General features: G+C 45.1%; 1 pseudogene; it reads right to left on the reverse strand.

The window, feature by feature from the left end:
• Positions 1–22,776, reverse strand: part of LOC115146497 (ryanodine receptor 3-like) — a 128,409-nt pseudogene that overhangs the window by 50,542 nt on the left and 55,091 nt on the right.

Genomic DNA, 22,776 nt, shown 5'->3' on the forward strand with positions numbered 1-22,776 from the left:
ACAGGGGGCTTGTTGTTCCTGCTCTGTGGGCTCCTCTTCAGTCTTCAGAGGTTGACCTTTGACCTTGTAGACCAGGGCCAGCAGACGACCTTTAATAGACGTGTCCTGGTCATCTTCCTCTTCCTCCATAGGGATTCCTACACAAGCACACGGCACAGAGATGAAACCAATATCCCTGGACAAATGTTGCTTCCTAGTGGTCAATCTAGCGCCATATTTCAGATGTATTACAGGTTTTTTGCTAGCGTTATTTTTCTCCCTATGTGTCCTTCCTTTTTATTTCCCTGCAGTCTCCATTCTACGGTGCTGCATTGTGTCAGAGTAGTGCAGTGTGACTGTAGAAGACATTACATTGGTAGAGTACCCCCCCCCCCCCCCAGGACCAAGCCTTTAATTATTTAGCAAAACATTCAGACGTCAGAGCAATCTGGAGAGGCAGTGAACTATAAGATATCTGCAGAGATAGAGAAGCCTTCCATTCTGCCGAGAAACACACCGGAAGCTCTAATACAACATCCCCTGTACTTCAAACCAACCTGGGGAGCTCAGACAATACACAGATATTTACAAGGAAACAGGATGAGAGCAAGCTATATTACACCGTTTGTCAAGTAAAAATGCTATTATGTTGACTCTTGTTGTGTGTGTTTTATCCAGTCCTATTTGGACAAGCATTGTGTCCCCTTTGCTGTAAGTAAAGTACATCTCCAATGCTGGCATTTTTGTTTTCGATGAATTCCACAGCTCATCTCTACGGTATCATTTTCCGCCACAGACCATTTGATGCTGACATTCATTTTTAATCCTAGTCAGACGGCAGGTCATAATCTCCATCTCCAGACTGGTCATATAAAACCTGATGGTGTTTTTTTACCACAGTGCAGCCGCAGCTCGTTGTGGAAGGCATAGAGCTCCTCCTGAATGTCCTCTGGACACGGGCAGTCCTCCCCCGTACTGAAGTTCAACAGCATGTTAATCTGAAACACACATAGACTGTCATTTAGACCACATGACTGTACTACACAATGGCCCTACACACTTTATACATAAATAGTTCAGAGAAAATAGCAAACACTTGTGTGCAGTAAGAGAAGTTGAAGAAGCCAGGTAAAAAGTCATGATAGTTTGTGAAAAGTGCTGAAGTGAGCAGGGAGCTGTGACCCTGACATACTGTGGATGAGATGAGGGTGTTCTTCCCTCCTGTCTGGCAGGGCCGGGGGCGGGTCGTATAGAGCCCTGGTAAACCTGAAGTGACAATGACACAGCAGACAGGGATGGATTCCCACAGCCTTGAGGCTGGGCAGCGAAGGGACATGCACAAATGAAAGATCTTTGGGGAGCTGTTAGACTGTTATAAAGCCGGTCACTAAGCCTCACTCAGTCACTCCGGGCCAGCTGTGCTCTCCACAAATGAAAGAACCCAATGACACAAAACCAAAGGGAATTTAAGGAAAAGGAAGAAATCAATTACCCATGAATGTGGAAAAATGACTGAACACTCCCACAACTCCCCCCAAAATACTCTCTTTTTAGTTTAGAGTGGAGAGGCGGCCAGAGGGTCACTTTGAGGTTTATGAGAACAATGTGCCCTTGTTGCAGTGTGTATGTGTGCGCACACTCGCTTAGGAGCAGCAGCCTGTCCTGTGTTAATGTGCAAACACTTCTATCTAATACTCGTGTAACAAGGTTAACACGCACAGATGTCTGCAGTCATCCCAGTCCTCATGAAGTGGGCAGCATTTCAAAAAGCCTAACTCAATTACAGAGTTACGGCCACGTCCGAAAGTCTGTGAATAAAACTGCTTGCCTGTGACTTTCTCATACTATGACTCTACAGGAGAGAGATGATAAACTCACCATTACCTACATCTTTAACTAGGAGGCCATCCTAGGTTATTTCTATTTCAGTGTGTACCTGTTCTTGGGGAGGGGAGCGGAACTCCTTGGTCTTCTTGGCGGTGATGGCAGCAGACATGTTGAGGGCCAGCATCAGCTCGTTGTACCTGAACTTCTGGTTGTACTGCAGCTTGGAGACAAAGCTGTCTGAGAAGGACACGATGGCCTCAATGCGATGCTTCAGCTCACAGTCACAGAAGTAGTGAAGCAGCTCACACATCTACGAGAGAGAAAAACACATAGAGACAATCTGTCAGCCTCCACATTTAACATCAGCTGGGATTTGGACACACAGAAATTCATTTTTATTTTTTATTTAACCTTTATTTACCTAGGCAAGTCAGTTAAGAATAAATTCTCATTTACAATGACAGCCTACCCCAGCCAAACCCTAACAGGGATGACGCTGGGCCAATTGTGCGCCGCCCTATGTTGTGATACAGCCTGAAATCGAACCAGGGTCTGTATTGACGCCTCTAGCACTGAGATGCAGTGCCTTAGACCGCTGCATCTAATGACACATACTGTATTTGAGTGGACTCATGAGAAGAGAAATCACTGATACAGAGACATTACATGGTTAAGTGACTTTGGAACGGACTATAAATGTCAGTGCATTTTGCAGAGCATGTGATTGAAAGACTAGCTGAAGCAGGGACTCTGTCTCAGTGACCATGTTACCTGTCGTTTGACTGGCTCAGGCAGCCTCTTCTCCAGCAGACCTTTGATTGGCTGCTTGGCCTCTTTGGCAGCCTCCTCCTCCCCGGCCTCCACTGCCTTCTCCTCGGCACCTGTCAGTCCCTCCTTCTCTGCGGCCTCCGTCACCGCGGTGGCCGCCTCCTCGTGATGCTCCGCGAACACGTTGGGGTCGATAAGCAGCAGGATCTTATGAACGTCCTGACTGCCCAGCACGCCCATGGTGAGCAGCGTGCCAATCAGCCTCAGGATGGGCACAAACTGGTACTCCACGCTGCCCCCTACAGGGTCTCTGATGTGATGCCCACCGCCCTGTACGGCCTCGGTCAGCATGGTGATGGCCTTCTCCTTCAGGGCATCCAGGGGGATTTGGGGGCTGTACAGCTGCTGCTCCCTCTTGGTGCTGATGAAACAGGGAGGGTAGAAGTTGAGCCGGGGCTTCAGGGAGGTGCTGAGGCCCACGCCGGGAGGAGAGTGGTGCTTGGTGGCATCGGAGAACAGGCGGATGCTGCGAGTCTCGGCAGTGACAGGGATGATGAACTCGTTGTTCATCATGAGGCGGGCCTCCTTGGCCGTCTCCAGATGAACGCTGATCAGGACGTTGTAGAAGCCCTCACGCAGCATGCCCGACAGGTACTGGTTGTCGATGGTGTAGAGCAGCTGGGATTGGTCTAGGTGGCTGCAGAGGGCGTGTGCTACACGGGTATTACCCAGTGCACACAGGGCACAGTAGAGCTTCAGGGTGTGGTAGTGGAACGTCCTCAGGTCCTCCTGCTCAGACAGCTCCATGATGTCAACACACCTGGGGGAGGTCAAACATGTTGTGTTCAAACAGAGAATGGCAGTATACAGGAGCGCTTATGTCCTCAAGCAGGGCGTGTGTGCTGCCTCTGAGTATGTGTGTACAGTATGTATAAGCACATGTAAATGTCTACCTGTTCTCCTCAGGTATGTGCACAGCCAGCATCTGGAGGGGCTCCAGACACTGCACCACCCAGCCGTGTCTCTCACTGACCCTGGCTGTCTCCACCTTTAGGAAAGTGTTGGGCATGCGGCTCCACAGCACTGAGTTGATGGTCTGGACGTCCAGCCTCGGAGGGCACTGAGGCACTGGGTTCTTATGTTCACTCTTAAAGATGGCCGCCGACAGAGGCATGGTGTTCTGTAGTGGTCAGAGGTCACACAGAGCGACGTTGTGGTCCGCACAGTCGATTGTATACCAGTAGAACCGGGGAAAAATTGAACACACTTTAGGTCAGGAAAGTAGCGATTGGAATCGAGTTACTCTACCTTTATCTTGGCCAGCTCAAACTGGAAGAGATTGGGGCTGGTCGGTCGCACAAACACAGCAGGAAACAGCTTTGTGTTGGGTTCCACCTGGAGAAGAAAGAGCACAGCATTAATGTAAGACGTTTGCAGACAGAAAAGGCGCAGTAATAGAGGGTGACTTAGAGAGCAGCTTGGAAGTGAAAGTACATGATGTTCTGTAGCTATCTGACTTGGTGTGTGTGTGTTTGTGTGAGTATGTGTGTGTGTGTGTGTGTGTGTGCCTATGTGCGTTGGTGTCAGGTCAGGCGTTGCTGAAAGAGACTAGGGAAGAGGCTGGCAGGATGACTCAGAACAGTTTAAAAGCTCACCGTGTTTCTGCGACGGGAGGAATGAAGAAGATCATGCCCTACAAAGGGGAGATTTTTTTCTCTGTTTTGAAAGTACATACAGAGACAGCCAGACGCTGGGTTAAGAGCTGGCAGGCAGGACAGACAGCCCTACCCTACTTCTGAGCCCGAGGCAGGAGGACTGAGTGACTATTACAATGAGTAATGAAGAGACCAGGACAGAATGATATGTTTCTAGAGATGATGCAGGTCTGATAAGATGCAGACTGCATGATGGGACAGATAGTGTTGGGTTGATAGCAGCAGAAAGGAGTCTGAAGCGATAAAGTGTGATAGGAAAGAGACTGTACAGAGACACTCTGTGTAGTTGGCAATGCAGTACCTGGTAGGAGGTGGCCAGCTCCTTGCCGTTGACAGTGAAGGTCACCAGGCCAGTGGCCAGGTCAATGAGGCAGCCTATCTCCAGGTCCACATTACTGCGACTGGACGAGTGGCCTGAGCTGGTGGCATCCCCTCCCCACACCATGTAGCAGTTACTCCTCCTCACACTGGGGAATGGTGAGGGAGGAAGAGGGGAAGAAAAGAAGAGAGATGGGTATTTGATTAGCACTGATCATTACTGTTGATACCGACATGAGGATGAGGGTTTCCTTAACAACATGCTTACCTCTCGTGGACCCGCCCACGCTCGTCTCCAAGGGTAACTGTCACCGTCCGGTTCTTACTGAGGTTGAATTGGTTGCTATAGTAATGGTAGTCTGGGGTGACCCAGCCCACCCACACGCAGGATGGATCCTGACCAGCGAATACCCTGACAGAGTAGTAGTACTACAAGACAACATGGTGGCAGGTTAGCTTGATCTACAACACCTGAAGTCTATAATGGTGATATTATACCAAGCACCATCAGTAGCTGTTTATCATTCACTTCATACCGTGGTGATGTTGCTGTAATCTGTTCCTCTTATTCCGTCATGACTGTGTCTCATGGACTTCAGTGGATGTCTACGAGGAAAACGTGAGCGTTGAAGAAACATTTCAAATGTGAGAAGATAACGTGCTTTTAGAGGTTGTGTTTGTGTTGTACAACAGTGAATGTGTTCAGAGGTCTGACCTGTGTTTGAGTTTGAGGGACTCGTGCTCTTCGTGCACTCCGTTCATGTCCATGACAGGGCTGGTCTTGAAGAAGGTGTGGAACTCCACGGGCATGCTCAGACGACAGTATACCATGTCACCATTACTGTTCTGGGTCCCAAACGTCCTGTGACTCACCTTCAGACAGGGAGGGCTGTCGATGGTGCCATCTATTCTGGTCACCTGGCATAGATACATTTTTTTTGCCAGTTAATTTACTCATTCTAAACAATATAGTGAAATAGCCTATTATCTTCACCTTCTGTGGACCTCTACATATATGTACAGTTGAAGTCAGAAGTTTACATACACTTAGGTTGGAGTCAATAAAACTTGTTTTTCAACCACTCCACAGGTTTCTTGTTAACAAACTACAGTTTTGGCAAGTCGGTTAGGATATCCACTTTGTGCATGACAGTCATTTTTCCAACAACTGTTTACTGACAGATTATTTCACTTATAATTCACTGTATCACAATTCCAGTGGGTCAGAAGTTTCCATACACTAAGATGACTGTGCCTTTAAACAACTTGGAAAATTCCAGAAAATTATGTCATGGCATTAGAAGCTTCTGATAAGCAAATTGACATCATTTGAGTCAATTGGAGGTGTGGATATATTTCAAGGCCTACCTTCAAACTCAGTGCCTCTTTGCATGACATCATGGGAAAATCAAAAAAAATCAGCGAAGACCTCAGAAAAACAATTGTAGACTTCCACATGTCTGGTTCATCCGTGGGAGCAATTTCCAAACACCTGAAGGTACCACGTTCATCTGTACAAACAATAGTACGCAAGTATAAACACCATGGGACCACGCAGCCGTCATACCGCTCAGGAAGGAGACGCGTTCTGTCCCCTAGAGATGAACGTACTTTGGTGCGAAAAGTGCAAATCAGTCCCAGAACAACAGCAAAGGACCTTGTGAAGATGCTGGAGGAAACAGGTACAAAAGTATCTATATCCTAGTAAAACGAGTGCTATATCAACATAACCTGAAAGGCCGCTCAGCAAGGAAGAAGCCATTGTCGTGTTTTTGGCTATGCCGGATTAAGTAATATGACATGCTATTCTATAAAATAATTTCTCCGTAATTAATATTACCTGATTGAGCTAATCATGTAAATATAATTAACTAGAGAGTCGGGGCACCACAAAATAATATTTATAGAGCTGTTATCTTCCGAATAAACTCTTAAAGACCTAGTAATATTTACATCAATAGCAGTCAATATTAATCGGAACCTTAATTCAGTCTCATCTGAAAGTTGTAAATTCTTGGTTATCTTCACGAACCCTGGCTAACAAGTTGAATCAGCAATGCAAAATTGGGTTTAATTATTTATTTACTAAATACCTAACGAATCACACAGAATTACATATACAAAGAATGAATTAGACCTTGATTACAAATTACGTCATAAAGGAAAACGGCCCTAGCGGGCGGAACAGATTTGACGGCTGGTTACACAAAAGAAAAGGGCTGGTTTTGAGTGAAAGAGCGGGAAGACTGAGGACCAAAGGAAGAAAGTGTGCTATTATAAATACAGTATTTTATGCATTCTATATTACCGCACATTTGGAAAAGGAAAATGCAATAAATATTTACTCTGAGCTGCGCTTTGGTAGGTTGGTGGTAGATGAAAGGCCGTGTTGCCAAACCGAGTCCTTTGAAGAATGTCTCTGGTGGTCAAATGGATACGTTATAGTAACGTTGTTGTGTTATAGACGGGATATTCTCTGTGTTCCTTCGTAACCCTCGTTTGCAGCTGCTGTTGCTAACTCAACGGCTAGGAGGTATAATTTCTGTAGTGAATAAGAGTTCAAAGTTCATACCATTCGCAACCAAAGCTCACGCTGATGTTGGCTTTGTTCTGTAGTTATTATCTGAACCATTCTGATATTGGACCGTCGTCCCCACATCCTCGGAACAGGTTACATTTTCGTCAAGGCTTTATATAGTGGAGCGAGAAGGGTGCGTCTGAAAAGTTTTATAACCCGTGTCTCTTCACAGGGGGGGGGGGAACTGATTGAGCAGAGCCCTAACCTTATGAAAACCCAATTCTCACATTTTAGAAGCTAAAATCACATTTCATCCCATCACGAATAATTTCATATTCAAACATTTAAATTGAACAACAATTCCATGTGAATCCGATAACTCTGATGTGTAGACTTTCCACTGTAGAGTTTATGTCATCTTATCATTGATGAAAATGTCTCAGATGACAACCGAACTGACATCATATTCACCGCATATGTTCAATTGGTCGGATTACCAGAATATAGTTAATTCCCCCCCCCACCTTCTGATGTTCCCAGAATCTCTTTGTTAAGCAAAGGGATTTTCAAATGTAACATCAGTAGGGTAGAGAGAGAAAAAAAGGGGGAAGAGGTATTTATGACTGTCATAAACCTAACCCCAGGCCAACGTCATGACACCACTGCTTCAAAACCGCCATAAAAAAGCCAGATGGTTTGCAACTACACATGGGGACAAAGATCATACTTTTTGGAGAAATGTCCTCTGATCTGATGAAACAAAAATAGAACTGTTTGGCCATAATGACCATTGTTATGTTTGGAGGAAAAAGGGGGAGGCTTGCAAGCCAAAGAACACCGTCCCAACTGTGAAGCACGGGGGTGGCAGCATCATGTTGTGGGGGTGCTTTCCTGCAGGAGGGACTGGTGCACTTCACAAAATAGATGGCATCACGTGGAAGGAAAATTATGTGGATATATTGAAGCAACATCTCAGACATCAGTCAGGAACTTAACCTCTTTCAGCTAGGGGGCACTATTTTTATGTTTGGAAAAACAACGTTCCCAATGTAAACGGCCTATTTCTCAGGCCCATATGCTAGAATATGCATATAATTCACAGATTAGGATAGAAAACACTCTAAAGTTTCCAAAACTGTCAAAATATTGTCTGTGAGTACAGCAGAACTGATATTGCAGGCGAAACCTGAGGAAAATCAAACCAGGAAGTGGCTTCTATTTTGAAAGATCCATGTTCCATAGCCTGCCTTCGCTCTATTTAAAGGGATTTCAACCAGATTCCTTTTCCTATCGCTTCCTCAAGGTGTCAACAGTCTTTAGACATAGTTTTAGGCTTTTATTTTGAAAAATGAGCGAGAAAGATAACATCGCGTCAGGTGTTCTCATGAATTTTGCTTGCGCAACAGAGCTTGGGCAGCCATTGTCTCTCCCTCTGCTACTGAAAAAGACAGTGCCGGTTGATATATTATCGATTATATATTTTAAAAACAACATGAGGATTGATTATAAAAAACGTTTGACATGTTTCTGTGGACATTACGGATACTATTTGGAATTTTCGTCTGCATTGTCGTGACCACTCGATCCTGTGGATTTCTGAACATAACGCACCAAACAAACAGAGGTATTTTGGATATAGAAATAATCTTTATGGAACAAAAGGAACATTTACTGTGTAACTGGGAGTCTCGTGAGTGAAAACATCCGAAGATCATCAAAGGTAAGCGATTCATTTTATTGCATTTCTGATTTTCGTGACCAACCTACTTTGATGCTAGGTGTTCTTAATGTTTTGTCTAGTGATCGATAAACTTACACAAATGCTTGGATTGCTTTCGTTATCAAAATCTGATATGACAGGTGGATTAACAAAATGCTAAGTTGTGTTTTGCTATATTGCACTTGTGATTTCATGAATATAAATATTTTTGTAATATTATTTGAATGTGGCGCTCTGCAATTCAGCGGTTGTTGATGACAATTATCCCGCTAACGGGATAGGTAGCGTCAAGATGTTAAAGCTTAAGTTTCTGACTGATGTCTTGAGATGTTGCTTCAATATATCCACAACATTTTCCTTACACATGATGCCATCTATTTTGTGAAGTGCACCAGTCCCTCCTGCAGCAAAGCACCCCCACATCATGATGCTGCCACCCCCATGCTTCACGGTCGGGATGGTGTTCTTTGGCTTGCAAGCCTCCCCTTTTCCTCCAAATGGGTCTTCCAAATGGACAATGACCCCAAGCATACTTCCAAAGTTGTGGCAAAATGGCTTAAGGACAACAAAGTCAAGGTATTGGAGTGGCCATCACAAAGCCCTGTCCTCAATCCTATGGAAAATTTGTGGGCAGAACTGAAAAAATGTGTGAGAGCAATGAGGCCTACAAACCTGACTCAGTTACACCAGCTCTGTCAGGATGATTGGGCACAAATTCACCCAACTTATTGTGCGAAGCTTGTGGAAGGCTACCCAACACGTTTGACCCAAGTTGAACAATTTAAAGGCAATACTACCAAATACTAATTGAGTGTATGTAAACTTCTGACCCACTGGGAATGTGATGAAATAAATAAAAGCTGAAATAAATAATTCTCTCTACTATTATTCTGACATTTCATGTTCTTAAAATAAAGTGGGGATCCTAACTGGCCTAAGACAGGGAATTTTTACTCTGAATAAATGTCAGGATTTGTGAAAAACTCTATTTGGCTAAGGTGTATGTAAACTTCCGACTTCAACTGTATATTACAATATTGATTTTGTGATTGATTTTGATTTTCTAAAATATATTATCGTCTGTCTTACCATTATATGGTTGTTGTTCTTTGGCACATTGAAAAAGGTGGGGAGGCGTTTGCTGAACCACATGGTGACCTCACGGTTCATGTTGACGGCGAAGGGTTCAAAGCCCTCCTGGAGACCACACATGGTGTAGTACTTAAAGGTACTGGCATCCTTCCCCAGGTTCATACGACCCACCTGGGACAGGCCCAGACTACATACTGGGATAAAACCTGGGAGACAGAGACAGAGAGAGAGGAGGGAGAGAAAGAGAGAAGGGGGGCGAGGGAGAGAGAGAGAGAGCGAGAAGGGGGAGAGGGGAGAGAGAGAGAGAGAGGGTAGAGAGGGGAAAGAGAGGGGAGAGAGAGAGAGAGCACCTGTCACACACACAGCTGGGGGAGGGTCAAAACTATCCAAGTCAATTTAGAAGTGTCACCTTATAGAAAAGTCATTTCATAATGGGGAGGGACTGATTTTGCACTCATTTTCTCAGCATGGTGGTTTTAGGTTAACTTGTCAGCATGTCTGTCAGTGATCCGGCGGCACAGAGACATAAGAGAGGGCTTAGAGAGGTCCATGACACACACTCTTCATCCTCTGTTTCACACACACACTGCTGGCTGTTTTACATACTCACCATCTTCAGTCTCACACACTGCTGGCTGTTTTACATACAGTACTCACCATCTTCAGTCTCACACACTGCTGGCTGTTTTACATACAGTACTCACCATCTTCAGTCTCACACACTGCTGGTTGTTTTACATGCCCACCATCTTCAGTCTCACACACTTACCGTCCTCCGTCTCGAAGTCGGCGAAGCAGAGCTCGGAGCCCTTGTTGGTGATGAGGATCTCTCCATTGAGGGTGAAAATCATAGACTTGTCCTCCATGTTGATCATGCAGCCCACCACATCCCCTGCCTGCCAACAACGGCCAAAGAAACGGCTGCCCATGTTCAGACGGTGACCCTGAAGATAAAAACACACACACAACACACACACACACACACACACACACACACACACACACACACACACACACACACACACACACACACACACACTAACCTTTGCAATCTTACTCAATCTTAAATTATAGGACCAACAAAAAATATATTCTACAGTGTATCCTATCATCAGCTAGCATTAAGACAAAGTTAAACGTTCCCTCTATGAGTACATGATGTTCAATGATGTAGGAAGAAAAAGGGAGGGTTCACCTTGTATCCATCAAAGACGAAAGCCAGCTCATCAGTACCCAGCTCTACATCCGGCTTACATCCAGGTCTGGCCCAACCCACACGCATGTCACCTCCCGTCACCGCCTCAAACTCAAAGTACCACTTCCCTGTCAGCACCGCATACGTTCTCTCCACACGGAAGAAGCGTATTTTGTCAATGCTCAGTCTCTCCACCACGTGGCCTGCTGGGTGGGAGGACAGCCACAGTATCAACACAGGAAGTCTTCTACTGTTCTATACATCCTAACCATGGATGTCAGCATGGGTTTGTGTGGTAATGATAACTTACCGCCATCCTGGTCGGGAGGTTCGATGTTGTATCCGTATCCAATCAGAGTGCGGATGGCCTCACGGAGGCTGTCCCTGTTGGACTTCTTAGTGCGCTCGTCTAATAAAGAATATGGCACCAGGCGAGGGTTCCTCTTACTCTTCACATCCTGCATTGAGAAAAGACAGGCACAGTTAGATTCACACACACACACACACACACACACACACACACACACACACACACACACACACACACACACACACACACACACACACACACACACACACACACACCACTCCAGGGACCCGCTCAAAGCCAATGCTTGTTACGACTGCACTGCCAATCCCGAAGGGTCATTGAGTGTTTGATGTTATTACTCTGACTCTAAACTCTGTGAATCCCATCATTCCTCACTCTGCAGGAGGTGGTGGAGGTTGTGTTCCATTTCGAATTTGTTGTGGCTTGCATAGAGAGAGGGTCATTGTTTTGTCAGTTGTTATAAAAACTTTGTGTGGTACTGCATGAGCTGGGATAGTATGAACCTGCAGTCCTTTCACAAAGACTTAACACAGATGACTGTGTGCTCTACCTGCTGAATGCCGTAGGTCCAACCCTGTTTGATCCTGTCCTTGGCCCACACGTTATGGGCGTTCTCCGCCAGTTTCTCCACCAGGAGCTCCTGACCTGGGGTCACTTTCACGTCAGACAGCTCCAGCGGTGTGGGCTTGTAACCATTCGACATCATGTAGCTTCAATCAAAACAGGACATTATCAAGATTAACCCCTGGACAAAACACACATATGTCTGGATGTTTCATATTTCTACTATCCTATACAGAACATGTCTACATATCTAGAAGTTGGTATATAATGTATTGGGTTATTGATGTTGACCATTCTCTGTCCATTCCATCCTCTGTTACTCTACAGTACACTTACTTTTTTGGGAGTTTGATCTTCTTCAGGTCCTCTTCAGCGTTGGCGTTGACCTGGACAACATGGCAGCCTAATGCCAGCAGGGTCCTGTGAAGAGACACACATATTAACACTCCCCAACCTGGGGATTAGATCTGTCTACACAGGATCAGCTTTCTTAGTAAGTGACAGTTTAAGACACTGACATTGCCTTCACACTCTACTAAATACTATAATCAGCAGGCTTAATGTTATGATACTAGGTCTGGTGGGTTTCTGTCCTATTTCCAAATCACACAGACTGGCAATAGAACCAACGTGAAGAGAGTAATGATTTGTTCAATCATGCATGTCCTTGTCCATTATGAAACCATAGATATCCCTTTAAAGACGTATTAGGGACGAGTTATTCACTAGGTACAACTATCAGCAGGATCTCATTGCTTTGTCATAGTAAGAGGACAAAGGAGAGATGTGGTGTGATTGCAGAAGGGCGGGGCTGCTCTTTCGGGGCCCACACTGTCTGTCTCTGTTGTGTCAATGTCACTGTAGATGAACGTTAATCAAAGCAGTCTTTGCCGCCCTCTCTAATCACACACACGCATCACTCACACACACTTCTCTGTCTCGTGAAACGTTCATTTCTCAGTGTTCTCAGTGTGGGCTGTCAGTGGATCAATAGCAGATGTCCTACGGTGATAGGTGGGTGATGTCAGGAACACTGGGGTGTTTCAGGTGCTGAGAGCTCAGCAGGAGAGTGTCGCATCCTGACCGTAGTTTATTTTTTATGTTTCTATTTTGGTTTGGTCAGGGCGTGAGTTGGGGTGGGCATTCTAGGTTTTGTTCTAGGTTTTGTACTTCTATGTGTTTGTCCTGGTATTGTTCCCAATCAGAGGCAGCTGTCAATCGTTGTCTCTGATTGAGAACCATACTTAGGTAGCCTGTTCCCACCTGTGTTTGTGGGTAGTTGCTTTCTGTTTTTGTATCTGCACCAGACAGAACTGTTTCGGTTGTTGTTTTTGTTCATCAGTGTTCAGTTCCATTAATAAAAGGATGAACACGAATCACGCTCCACATTGGTCCTCACCTTCTTCCACCAACAGCCGTTAGCCTTTAGTCTACTTCCTGACTGAGCCCCTGGTTCACCCACACCTTCTGTCATATCTCTCTCCTTGTCTTCCTCCTTTTCTCAGTGGGTCTAATATAGTGTTACTTATAATGCAGGACATACTTCAAGGTTTCAGTTGACATCTGCAGGTTGTAATTTTTTTCTGTTTCAGGCAGTTTGGAAAAATCCACAAGGCAGGGGTGATGCCGCTTATTATCGTCCCTTATCTGAGAAACACAGAAATAATTGTTGACGTATGAATATTTCAGTTACTGTACATGTATTGAAGAAGAGGGGCAGAAATGCTCCAAAAGAAAAAAACGTATTAAAAAACACAACAGCCAACTATAAGTATAATTTGAATCACAATGAAGGTAACTGTGAATCAACAGAGGAGTAGGTATGTTGTCTCCTTAATTACAGAGAGCTACTGGTGTACTGGAATGACAACATGATCTAGTCTAGTGGACATGTTATGAATGTAGTTGGAGGAGCATGTTTTCTTGGAAGATAGAGAGGTGTGAGTCTGCATTACCAAGTCAGTAATTAATTGACTTGCTGTGTTTTACGCCAACTAATCCGTTCGGCTGCTCTCTGCAGCCCAAGCAGTACTACATCCATGTTGACCAAGAAAACATGTACACATACATGGCTATTTGTGTGCTAAATGAACACCAGGCAGCTCTTTTGTGAATAGTACAAGAACTCTCCTGCATGAATGCTTTTATCGAACAGAGTTTCCTGCAGCCTATTACAGTCCATTCAAAGAGGGCTGTGCTAGAGGACAAAGAAGTACATGCCATTCTTAATAGCCTCCATATGAGTCACACGTCTTGTTTGAGACCTTTTTAGACTTTCAATGGCCCATGCTGATACAACTATTATAACTATGCCAAATACTGGACTCAGATTAGGAAGTGTGTCAGGTAGCTCTACCCCATAGCAACCCCGGCAACTACAACGCTCACCTCGTTATTAAGCACTGGAGCTGTGGAGTGGAATACAATACCAGTGCTGTCCAGGTACTGTATGAGTTTGGTTCAGCCTGGCTTCAGCACACTGATGCCTCCCTGGTGAAGCTAGCTCTATAGCCGGCCAGGACAATGTCACCTGGCCTGAGCTAACAAGGTCTCGCTAAAATCACATATAAAAGCCGACCTGGTATGTCTGGGGTGCAGAATTCTGTTATAATGAATGAGAGAGAACTTGACCCCGGCGTAATAGATGTCCTCACCCCAAATAAAATGCTTTATTAAGATGTTGGAACTGAAGGAATGGCTGGCTGTCATAGTGGAGTTTACAAATGGGGAAAGGGTGGATGAAGGGACTGGAGGACTGAGAGAATCATTCAGTAAGACTGAGAGAACAAGGGGGTCTACTCTATACAACTCCATCACATTTGTAATATGGACATAAGAGCTGTGTTGCATATTGTTTCTGATATTGATTGTCTGCACCTTTAAGGGTAGTAAGGGCACAACAGGCCTGTGTTCAGAATGTTTTTACATCTGGGACGTTCAGAACGCTTTTACGTTCTGGGAAGTTCGGAACGTTTTTACGTTCTGGGACGTTCGGAACGCTTTTACGTTCTGGGAAGTTCGGGAACATTTTTACGTTCTGGGAAGTTCGGAACGTTTTTACGTTCTGGGAAGTTCGGAACGTTTTTACGTTCTGGGACGTTCGGAACGTTTTTACGTTCTGGGGGAACGCTTTTTTGGGACGTTTTTACGTTCTGGGAAGTTCGGAACGTTTTTACGTTCTGGGACGTTCGGAACGTTTTTACGTTCTGGGAAGTTCGGAACGTTTTTACGTTCTGGGACGTTCGGAACGTTTTTACGTTCTGGGACGTTCGGAACGTTTTTACGTTCTGGGAAGTTCGGAACGTTTTTACATTCTGGGACGGACGTTCAGAATGTTTTTACGTTCTGGGACGTTCAGAACGTTTTTACGTTCTGGGACGTTCAATTAAGGGGAAACGGTGCTGTTCTGAACGACCAGTTGAAAAACATGGAGGGGTTGGATTGTGGGTTGGGGAAAGCTGTCAACATTGCGACTGCCCTTTAAATACGTCACTCACTGCAACAAGCCACACCTCTCCACTCCCACCAAACGGGAGCAAACGTACCTCAAAGTCTGCTCAAGAATGTACAAGAACGTTTTGGAGAAACGTGTCGCTCAGTACAAACCGTCCCACAACATAGCAAACGTTCAAGCGAACTGAACGCACCTCAGGTCACTTTGGCAATCATCTACTCACATGAAACCAAGAAACAGGACTTGATGAATCAAGAGAGAAATAAAAAGACCCCTACAAACAAACTATAATGAAGTCTCTAGAATGAATGGTATGAGGAGCACAATGGGAGAAAGACAGGAGTATTCTTCACTTACCCTCTGTTTGGTTTGTACCGCAAATTATAAAAGAGAAAGCAAAATGGTGTACAGGCTTGTTTTGTTGCTTTAATGATGGTAGAACTTGTACGTTTAGTTTAGGGTTAATGTATTTCACATAGATCAATTACAGTATATTAATCATTGTTTAACACAAACAAAAATGTGCAGGCTGATGTGTACTGTATTTCATAATACAATTGTATTCATGTTTATATTGGCTTAAATTATCAGCTGAGTGATAACCCATCATAGTGTATCATGTCTTTCCTATGTAAGCCAATGACATGGACTGTCCAAAAGGGTTTGCCAGTGCTCTGTGACTCTATTCTCTCCATCAGTGTTAAAGAGGTCTCCTACCTTCCCATAAGACCAGCCCAGTTCTATCTTGTTCATGGCCCACAGCTCGTGGATATTCTCAGCCAGTCTGTCCCGGACCTTCTCCAGGTATGGCAGCATGACGATCTGAGAGACAGAGAACACAAAGAATCTGTGTCGTCGATAAACAGCATCTGTTTGTAGACAGTACAGCAGGCTTATGTCATCAATCATACATTTGTGGATATTTGGAAACCCTTCCTCTGTAGGTATGATTGTACAACATCCTTACAAACATGCAATATAATCACTGTAACTGTGTTTCAGATGAGCCATGTTGCAGTTAATATGACGCGTTCTGAGCTGAATGCCATACCCCTGTTACCTGGCTAGTCTCCACAGGGGTGGGTATGAAGGAGGCCTGGGACATGAACTGTGTGGTCCCCAGCAGGTCTCGGACCCCCTCCATGTCCCTCTTGTACTCCTTCACTGGCTCCACCTTCACCTTCTCCTTAGGGAGCAGGGCCTCGTAACACGGAGCGTAGCCTGACGGAGGCAGGAACTTGAAGTCGCCATGACGACCGCCCAACAGGAAACGCACCCTAGAGGGAGAGGGGGACTTAGTCAATTAGTGTGTTCAGTATGTGCATGAGCTTGAAAGTGATGAAGAGGGTTGATGGGTTGATTTAGGTGGAGGGCTTAGAGGAGAGGATTAGAGCAGAGCATAGAGCCACTGAGGCCCAGCCTAGCCCAGCTCCAACCGAGCCCCAGCCCAGCTGTAACCAAGCCCCAGGCCCAGCTCATCTCTAACTGAGCCCCAGCCCATCTCTAACCGAGCCCCAGCTCATCTCTAACCGCGCCCCAGCTCATCTCTAACCGCGCCCCAGCTGAGCCCAGTAGAACAGAGAGTGACTATGACTTACCCCACACTGAGAATGATGCAGCATTTCAGCCCACTACTCAGCAGCCCTCCTGGGCCCTGTCTGAAATAGCAGCTGAAGTAGTAGTGATGATGACGCATTCACTCCAAGTCCATTCTGAGTGCAGTGCACCAATCAATTATTAACAAGTGTTGCTGCACAGTGACTGGCTGTGCCATGGCATAGCATGGCCAGCAGTACAGAGCACAGGAAATGTTCAAGCCCCTCAGGGTTCCTTATTTACATGATCTGATGTGGCCTGCATCTCGTGACACACACAGACAAATGCAGAATAACGCTGACAGAATTTCTATAAATATGAGGTTATGTTAATTTTGTTTAACGCTTCCGCAAATTTGATTGTGGTAATTGATATACAGTGTAGCTTGCAGCCCTGGGTGGAATTTGATGTGAATGGAAATGTCTGGAACTGTCAAGCGTCACATCTCGGCACAGAGTGAAGTTCAGAATAGTAAAATGCCCTTTTGCTGCAAAAATGGAGTCGATCATGAAATCCTGTGAAGCTTGCTGGGGCCTGAAATTTCATTTAGCAGACGGCATTCATATCATCTGAAGTTGCCATGGCAACACAAGTGGGTAAGATGGCCTCTACCTGCATCTGAGCCCTTAAGGTTTAATACAGCATATAGAGGAAATGATGTAGGGAGGGATTAGATGTATTTTCATGCAGACTAGAGGGAGGAGAGGAAGATATTTGAAGAGAGTGCTCTGTAGGTGTGTATACGTGTTCATTCATGTTAATGACATAGGTGTGTGTCTAAGACAAACACATACTTGACGCCAGCAGAGAAGCTGACAACAGGGAAGAAGAGTCCATCGATGTTGAAGTTCTCGAACATGCCCTGTACGGGCTGTCCATTGATCCTGAAGGAGATGCTGGGAGCTCCCAGGTCCAGACAACAGCTCACCACATCCTCAGAGGTCAGGATGTGTTGGTTATTAGAAGCCACCGCCCGGGAGATACGACCTGCAATAAACCAGTGTCAGCACTTAAATATGACCTACAAGACACACACACATGAACACACACTCTTTGGGCGGAGCAGACCGATTTACCCTGTAGGACACACACACTGTCTAGACACAATCTGGTCTTAGCCCTGGGTTACTTCTCATCATTTATGAATCAGGTGACTTAATGTGGAGCAGCTAGGTTAAGATGAAAGCAAACATCTACTGCGAATACCCACCTGACCAGAGATGAAGTCCGTCAAAGCCGTAAGAGTAGAGGTCGTCCCCCACCCCGTTGCCCCCCCAGCCCTCCCCTCCACCAGGGTAAGGGGCGTAACCCTTGTTGGTGGCCCAGCCCACACGCAGGTGAGAGGGGTCGCTGGTCAAGAAGTGGTCCACCTGGTCAATCGTCAGCTCGTAGTACCACTTCTTATACTGGGCCGAGCCCTCACTCACTCCCAGGAAGATGTTGGGCCTCATGCTGCCAAGTATCAGAGACTCGGATTAGGGTTTAATCATATAATTGTGATTGATGTTTCTTTAGGCACTATGCACAATCCCATCAAACAAACACAGCAAAGAGAAGAATAACCAACACTATCTATCACTCTTATATTACAACCAGTAGCGCATTAATCTAATTATACCGGGCTGGGATTGGATGGCTTGTTACCTTTGGACGTCATTGACCAATCGGGTCTGGAGAAGCAGATCTCTTTTAGGGAGCAGGTGATCGCAGATAAGATTCTGATTGGCTCTTACAGCCACCCCGTTACACACACAGAGGGAGCAGAGCACATCCAGAATCTGCAGGTTGAAGAGAGAAAGGGAGAGAGAGAGGGGGTGAATACAGCAGCTCCCTAATCACTGAGTACAGAATACAGCTCATCTAACCCATTCAAACCCTGAGTGGGAGAGACAGGGAGAGAGAGAGCACTAAGGACTACCAACTCATCCGTAGTCCTTTTTCATGTTGCTATTAGAGGGAGAACCTTTTTATGCAGCTATTAATGCAGCCAGCCATAATTACTGAGAGATGCTAATCAGGGTGAAACCATATCCAGTAATATCATTTTGATGCATGGGGGCCCAACCTGGCTTTACAAAGCAGAGGAATTAAATGGGCAAGGAACGGCAGCCAAGGGCGCCAGGCCAAGACCTGTGCTTTATTATCCACCACTTCATAAGGGGCCACAGCCAAATGATACATCAACTGTGATTTATGACAAAGGAGATGACAGCCCACTGGAGAGCAGGTTGACGTTTATTGTCATGAATCTTGCCTTGGAGGCAGAACTGACTGATTTTCACTAGATGGGCCAGTTGCAAAGTCATAATTGGCTATATTGTAAAACATTTATGAAAACAAAAATTTGCTTAATTTAATGGTGGACTATGCAGAAATCACTCTGCCATTTTCTGTTGCTAAAATTCTAATAGTTTTTCCTAATTTAAGTTTATGTGACAAAACAAGCAAGTATAGTGTAGAGAATCATTGTACCATCTAAACCACTGTGAAATATATTTTCCATAACCAAAAATATTATATTTTCAGCTGTTTGAAGCTGGAGTACAAAACTGAAAGCATAGAAATAGAAAATAACAGATCAATCTACCACTTAGACTTGCTTTCAATGAGAATGACAGATCTATAATGCACATTTCTATGTGAATTTGGTCGGGTCGCCAAAACAGTTTGCAGATTTCAAATCAAATCAAACTTTATTTGTCACATGCATGTGTAGACAGCATGTGAAGACCTTACCGTGAAATGCTTACTTACAAGCCCTTAACCAACAGTGCAGTTCAAAAAAGAGCTAAGAAAATATTTACCAAATAAACTAAAGTAAAAAATAAGAAAAAGTAACACAACAAAATAACAATAACGAGGCTATATACAGGGGGTACCGGTACCGAGGCAATGTGCAGGGGTACAGGTTAGATTTAAGGTTAGGGTTAGCCATTAGGTTTAACAGCATGGTTAAGGTTAGGGTTAGGTTTAAAATCAGATTTTATTACTTTGTGGCTGTGCCAGTTAGTGACCACTCTGCAAAGCTGCCTCCAGGGCAAGATTCATGACAATAAATGGCAACCTGCCGCTGGAGATCTAATTTCAATGCAAATATATTGATCTCTATACACATAACAACCAAATGCCCAGCCCCAACAAGAACTCATCAACTCTCTGAAGCCCTGACAGCACTGGGTGTACTAATAAAACGCAGGCTCATGAGTGAATTACTGTGCTTTATAACTGTTGTGATGGACAAATGTTATCAAAATAACAAACAATGTCGCTACATCCACTTGATCATGGTGATATTTGATACAGCTCCTCCTCCGGTTTCAGCTCACCTTGTGGTTGCGTCCATGTTTGTAGAGCAGGGAGATGATGGACTTGATGTGTCCTCTCTGGATGATATTTAGAGCCTCCGGGCTCTCAGTTAGAATGCAGTGGAGAACCTCCAGTATGCCTGCCGTGGCCACAGAGAACAAGGGAACAAGACACGAAAGGACGTTCCTGAAACGCATGCTTCTGGGTGTGACCATACATAGTAAAGCATAACTAAACCCATTCAGGACTCTAAACACCAGGTCTGGGGTTTACAGCAGTGTAATCCAACTACACATCACCTTTTCAACCCTGTCCAGTCAGCATGCAGCCGAAGGAACGGTAGGTCAAGGACAAACAGAGCTGTAAACATGTCATCACCATGGTACCTGAGGAGGACTCGAGTCTCTCCAGCTTGCTGACCAGCCAGTCAAGGTTGTTGGAGAACTGGGTGCAGTTGTTCCTGTTGCCTCGGATCAGCGCCGCTACAGGACACATGGACAAGAAGGTCACTGGTCAAGGGGAGGAGATACATTCATACACAGTTGGCTAGTTTGAAGAGGATAATGCAAATGGCTGATCTTTGACCTACAGTACAGAAAACCTAGCAACTATAGAAAAACACTACCGAACATTACTGTACATCTTTCACAACGTATTAAACCCAAGGAGACATGTTACATAGTTATGAAGATGTCTTTTGACCTACAGCCAACAACACTGCCAAAACGTACATCTTTACACAACAACCACGTCACCCAAAACGCACACCTTAAACCACACTCCATGCCAAGGAAAGAGTAGTGTCTTTTTCCTAATCCTCATCCATATTAATTAAGCGGCAGAGTGCAGAGGGAGGGCGTGACATCGGGGGCACAGGAGAGTCGTCCAAGCCAAAAATGACAGGGTCACCCAGTGCAGACAAACAGAGGAGAGGAAGCCTGGCTCCAAAATCCATTTAGCTGGAGCAGGTGCATGAAGGAAGGAATGTGAGATGGGGGACGTGGTCTGCACACTAATGCTCCCCATGAGGAGAAAGCACCATGTAAACACGCTGTGAAGGACACACTCAGAGGGGAACAGAAGGGCTTAGACAGTGACACAGACACTAGAGCTGGAAAGCTTCTGAGACAAAGAAACGCTTCTGCCACTGTGAGGGAATGGCTGTAATGTCCAACTACCATGAACGGTTGGACTGGTCTGTGATTCTGGCAATTTTAGGTCTTAAGTAAGGACATGGATAACAGAGTGACCAAAAAACAACCAAATACAATGGTGAGAAGGGATGGTGTGGTTCCTTATGGGTTAGAAAGCCAACTGGTGAGCATGGCACAGTCCAGGCTGGCTAGGAGTGTGTGTTGGACATTCTGTGTGCTGTGGGAGATGTACAGTCAGGAAGAAGCCCTGGAAGCACTTCTCACAGACCTGAAATCTACATGCTATCCTTATCCACTCCCAGCACCCAACTTCAGCCCCTGTGTACTCATAGAGTGAACGTGTAACTTTGTGTTAATGCTAGCTGATGATAGGATACACTGTAGAATAGATTTTTTTGTTGGTCCTATAATTTAAGATTGAATAAGATCGCAAAGGTCAGGCTGTCACGTTCTGACCTTAGTTCCTTTGTTATTGTCTTTGTTTTAGTATGGTCAGGGCGTGAGTTGGGGTGGGCAGTCTATGTTTGTTTTTCTATGTTGGTTTTTGTGTTCGTCCTAGTATGGTTCTCAATCAGAGGCAGGTGTCGTTAGTTGTCTCTGATTGAGAATCATACTTAGGTAGCCTGGGTTTCACTTTTGGTATGTGGGTGTTTGTTTCCGTGTGAGTGTTTGGGCCACACGGTACTGTTTCCGTTTTGGTAAATTCACGTTGTCATTTATTGTTTAGTCTTCTGAGTTTTAATTAAACATCATCATAAACATTTACCACGCTGCGCTTTGGTCCGATCCTTACTCCTCCTCAGACGAAGAGGAGGAAATCCGTTACACAGGCTGACTGTGTGTGTGTGTGTGTGTGTGTGTGTGTGTGTGCTAGAGTGCATGTGTACTGAGGCATCCTTACAGACAGCAAACAGCAGTGTAAGTTAGGGAAACACCACCCCAGGGTGCCTAGAGGACCAGAAACAGCTCTGTAAATACCAGCTTAGGTATCCCAAATAATCCCAGCGCAGCAGTGAGACGCAGGCCTGTGGTTGGTAAGAGCAACGCTGGGATGGCCAGGGCTTTAGTGGCAGGCTACAATGCCTCTGGTACCTGTGACTGAATACTGTGTGTGTGTGTGTTGTGTTCACCATTGTAATCTCTCCCTAAACAGTAGTGAAAGTCTCAATCACCTGTGTATGTAGATCATAGAGTTGTAATCAATATTGTGTGTGTGTGTGTATTTGTTTGTCTTGGCCT

This window comes from Oncorhynchus nerka, linkage group LG18 (assembly GCF_034236695.1).
Source record: "Oncorhynchus nerka isolate Pitt River linkage group LG18, Oner_Uvic_2.0, whole genome shotgun sequence".
NCBI lineage: Eukaryota > Metazoa > Chordata > Actinopteri > Salmoniformes > Salmonidae > Oncorhynchus > Oncorhynchus nerka.